Here is a 5299-nt window from a genome sequence, read left to right as displayed (position 1 = left end):
TTTAAAGCATGGACTCCTAAAAATTGCTGAAGAGAAAATTTTTTTCCACATCTTTAGTAAGCTGCTGATGGTAGTAGCTAGGAACTCTTAGTCTTAAAATTTTTTCCTCTAATTTTCTAAAATTATATACTCATTTTTTAGAAGACTTCCTTTCACACAAGGACATATAAGGGTGAATCTTTAGCTTCTTTCCCTGGTACTGTGTTTTAAGCACAAGGGTGGTAATTAGAAACTACATTGACTCTTTGAGGAAGACGGGGTCGCGGCTGCAGCGGACTTGTGTGCCGCCCGCTCCTGCTCCTGACTCACTGCTGTTCGCTCTTGCCGAGGAACAAGTTGGTCAAAAAAAAAAAAAAAAAGGAACTACATTGAAATATTCTTTTGCTAAATTTTATGTCATGTAATTTTATTGGTTTCCTTATCAGCTTACTAGTGGTATTTTTACTTTTTCTCCTTTTGGTTGGGAGTAAAGGAGGCTCATTTTGTGAGGTATCAGGGGAGGAATTATGAGTGACCTGATTTTATTCTGCTATGTCTACTCAAAAGCCTCAGCATGAGATAAAGCTTTTGGCTTCTACACAACATGTGTGTTTCCAAGTAACTAACTTCAAACCCTGGAAAATTGTACTAAAAACAACAGGTCTAATAGAAAAAAAGAAAATTAGGTATAAATCACTCAAAATCTATGCAACTTTGTAATCAGAGTATCAATAAAAAATAAGTCTAATAAAAATACTAGCACAGCTAAAAGACATTGAATTTTTTTTTTAATGATAAAGGTAGCTTGGTGGGAAAAAAACTGAGGAAAGGTTGAGGCTACTGAGTTATGGTGGCCTGGACAAAATGCCCACATGTTGGGAGGACATCACAGCACGGACTGCAAGGACAGAGCACATGGCTAAATCCTGAAGGAAGGTTTTATGGTCAAGGCACCCACGTGGTATTAGATGCTTCTGCAACTTGAGGCTAGTGGTACTTGTGTAGTTTGTGCTTTATTATTATTTGATGCTGTAAAACATGATCATGCTGGGGTAAAGTCCGCTGGAAAGTTTTACATGAAAATTCTCAGTATATCCAGAGTATTCATTTCCCAGTTACCATGAGCTAGCTTGGATTACTCAGAGACACATGATAGTGAAACAGACTACCTATTCATACGTGCTGTTTCCTAAGAAGATCATTTTAGCAGAATCTCTAGCTATATACTAGCTTATAAAAATGATGCTGCATAACAGACTTTTTAAATGATCTGGTCAGGGTTTTAAAATGCTAAAACAAGAGCAGCTAAAGGCAGGAAAAAGTAACGAATATAATGCTTACTAAATGTGCTTACATTATCATTAAATATGGAAATCTTGGAAATAGTCCACACATGCAACAGGAAAAAAAATTGATAAACTAGGGTACAACAATTCACTGGACTATAATATATACATTAACAAAAATTTATACTTGTGTTATCAAGGAAGAACATTTTGCGAAAACGATGTAATACACGTAAGTCTGTGTGCATATATACCAAAATGTTGGCTCTGGTTATCTCCGTGTCTCAATGTGATAGGATTCCAGTTGAATTTTATTTTGTTTTTTTTTTTTCTCTCTTATCTGTATTTTCTTTTTTTCTGTAATAAACTTATATTACTCTTGCAATAAGATGAAAGGAAGTTACTATGAAAACTCACATCTGAAAATATTTTAGTTCTCTTAATGTTTTATAGCAGGAAACAGCAAGCAATATAATTTCAAAACCATAGGGGGCTAGTTTTAAAGAGCCTCTTCCGCTTCAACCTACTAGGCTGGTGGAGCTTGGTGATGTGTGGATGCGGCATGAAATGTGGTGCTGGGGTCTGGAGAGGTTATACCAACACTCAAAGGTCTGTTGGATTTGGTCTATTGCAACAGCCTCTACTTATCAACAAACTTTATTTTCAGGGACCATCCATCTGTTACCGAATCACTATTTCCTCTGAGGCACACGTGTATGCAACACAATACAGAGGCTTTACTTGGGGGGAAGGAGAAAGTGACTATAACAACAGGAAAGCGGGTTACTGCTACATCATGAATCAAGCCACCAAACAGGGAAGAAATAAAAGGGTGTTTTCTTGTACTTGCAAGTGTAACCACATCATGGTTGGAGCCATTCAGAACAGGGACGATTCAGGTGGGTCTCCCTTAAATATTTCTGAAACCAAGCCAACAGGGCTAGATCCCAGAGACTCTGAAACCGGTATGGGTCTTTGTGATGTAACGTCTGCATCACGATGAGCCAATGACTTACCTCCTCTGGGCCTCAGCTATCCTACTTGGAAAATGTTTGTGATGATTCCAGAGGTTCTCCTCTGGCTCTGAAATTCTACAGTTATAGTTTAAGGAAATTCAATGACTATTAGGGGAGCACCTACTCTGCGCAAGGTATTATGCCAGGTTCTCCAGTGGGTACAAAGTGAGTAATATGCTGTTTCTCTCCTCAGTCGGCTGATAGTCTGATAAGAGGTACAGATACAGAGATAATTAAAGCAAAATAAAAGTGCCACTCTTGTTATTTAGTCTCTGAGTTGGTGTCTGACTCTTTTGCCACCCCATGGACTGTAGACCACCAGGCCCTCTGTCCATGGGATTTTCCAGGCAAGAATACTGGAATAGGTTGCCATTTCTTCCTCCAGGGGATCTTCTGACCCAGGCGTCAAACCCGCATCTGTCTCTTGCATTGGTAGGCGTATTCTTTACCACTGAGCCACTGGGAAGCTCACAGAAGTGCCACTAGAGCAGACTAAACATGATGCCCTCCAAGTTAAAAAGAGCTAGAAGAGCCTCAATAAGAGTTCTAAAGCTATTCTCAATTTTTTGGCCATCTGGCTTTCTAAAATATGACCAAATTCTTTTCAAAAACTCCAAACTGTAACAAGCCAATATAAATAGGAATCTGCTTTGTTACAAACACAAAAGGAATTCGCTCCATTAAAACAGAATGAATGAACCCTCAGTAATTCAGACCAAGGAAGGTAAGAATTGAGACTTAATGCATGGGATATGGGCATTATGTGATTTTAATGACTTCTAATTTTACTTTCAAGGGTATAAAGAAACATTGCCTAGAAATCTTTACAAAGTGACTTTTGTAGAATATAAACTCTGAAAGCCCCATATTTGTCTAGTCCAACCTTCTCAGTGTACAGGTGGGAAAACTCATACAAGTTGGTTATTCAAGGCCCCAAAGAGAGAAGTCATTTTAAATGACCCTGCACGTGTTTGTAAACAGTTATTTGATGGATTTAGAATTTCTTGAAAGGGCCTTGTTCTCCAATGTTCTCCACATTTCCTACAATCTTGTTCAGTCTACTCATTTGAACTTTAGGATTGTGAGAGAGATTTGGTAGCAAAAGTAAGCTTTCATCTATTTGTGGCTCTTTCCATTTGTCTTGGTGTCAAACAGGCAATTTCTAGCCTATATTGTTAATGTGAAACACATCAGAGGAGGAAAAAAGTCATCAGATATTAAGTGTCCTGGTGGTATGTTTCCAGGCAAGGGCCTGACCTTCTGCATTGCAGACTAGCTAAAACGTGAAGTCGCTCAGTCGTGTCCGACTCTTTGCGACCCCATGGACTGTAGCCTACCAGGCTCCTCTGTCCATGGGATTTTCCAGGCAATAGTACTGGAGTGGATTGCCATTTCCTTCTTCAAGGGATCTTCCCAACCCAGGGATCGAACCTGGGTCTCCTGCATTGTAGACAGACGCTTTACCGTCTGAGCCACCAGGGAAGTCATTGAGAGGTGTCAAAGCATTTTAATGCCCAAAATATTTCCCCTGCTAGACTGCTAAAGCTAGATTACTTTGTTATGAATTCATTCCTCTGGAATATAATTTTGTGTCCCCAGCTGTCATGTGTGAGAGGTAATAAAATTTCACCTATCAGGTTAAATCATTTAAAAGTGCTATTTGGTAGGTCAAAAAAAAAAAAGGCAATTTCATATGATTGTTAATTTCACATATGTGTAGTTAATTTCACAGAATTAACTAATTAGATATTAACTACCCTCTTATAGAACAGATAATAAGACTCTAAAGGAAAGAGGCACTGAGAAGCTACATATTGACAGAAAAGAGAAGAGTTAGAAACAAAAGGCATAAGATGGGAGGTTGCCAGGGTAGCTGAGGGGGCTAGACTATCTAAAAGGGAAAGGATGAAGAGTATATGAACTTGGTCTATGCTACACTGTCTTCAATGCCAGTTGTGTTCAGAGATGCAAAAGAAAGCAGAGACATGATCTCACTGTACTTCAAGAAAAGAATATACAAATTCCTAGTGAGCCGTACAAGCCTATATAAAATCAAGACCTGGATTGTTTTCAGACCACACATATTACAATAATTCCAAAAAGAGAAAGATCACTCTAGGTGGTCAGGCAAGAGGCTAAAGAGGTAATATCTACAGCTTAGCTCTGAAGAATCTGAGAAAGTAGGAGGACATGTACTCTATCTACTTATAGCAGATTTTATCCAAAAAAAGTTGGCAACTTCCAATATGGATACAAAAAGGAGTCTCCATCCTCCAGAGACTGCTGTTCTTCTTCCTCCCCTGGCTTGGGGTAGCCTAGCATTCCACCATTTGTGATTCAATTTCACATGAATTAATGAAGTCTTCATCTTTGGATGCAAAAGAAAAAAAGGGATGTGGAGAGAGAGGGAAAACTCCCCCAGAAATAATGCTTATGTAATCCTGCCTCAATTTCTCTGTCATCAAGAAAGAAAACTCATGGGAACCAGAAGGTGACAGAAAGTCCCATCTCTTAGACTGAGGAATTCAATTTCAGTTTGATTTGATTATTAGAAAATAAACAGAATGAAGGTAGGGCCAAGTCCTTAGCATTAGCACATTGAAGTTAAGCATGCAAAGGTTTTTAAGCATAAACAGAATACCCAAATAGCTCAAGAGGGAAGAAAATCATGTATTTGGGCTCAGAACAGTTGGTATGACTGGGCAACCAGGAAAAGGTAGAGATATCTGAGAAGAATTCACAGATGCTTCTACATAAAGACAACTCTACTAGTATTTCTGAGAATATATCACATGATGTAAATATTTAGAGCAAGTATTTTTAAAGCTGTTTGCCCATTTTTAACATTTGCAATCTTTATATTTCCAGTGGCTTTCTGTTTTGTTTTTAATCATATGCACTGAAATATCTTTAGGATATGTTTTTACTAAGGATCAGGTGTGGAAGTTATAAAGATAAGGTTTGGGCAATAAAATGTTTTAATAAATGACATCAGAACAAATCCAATAAACTGCAAGA

The 5299-nt window shown here is 38.3% G+C and overlaps 1 non-coding gene across 1 annotated transcript; it reads right to left on the bottom strand.

Annotated features, from left to right (window-relative positions):
* Positions 1-3691: 3691 nt before the first annotated feature.
* Positions 3692-3763, bottom strand: TRNAC-ACA. Its single transcript has one exon. It is a non-coding gene; the product is annotated as a tRNA-Cys (tRNA).
* Between the last annotated feature and the right edge of the window lie 1536 nt (positions 3764-5299).

The sequence above is a fragment of the Bos indicus x Bos taurus genome, chromosome 14 (genome assembly GCF_003369695.1).
Source record: "Bos indicus x Bos taurus breed Angus x Brahman F1 hybrid chromosome 14, Bos_hybrid_MaternalHap_v2.0, whole genome shotgun sequence".
NCBI lineage: Eukaryota > Metazoa > Chordata > Mammalia > Artiodactyla > Bovidae > Bos > Bos indicus x Bos taurus.
This window is presented reverse-complemented; position numbering and strand designations above follow the sequence as displayed.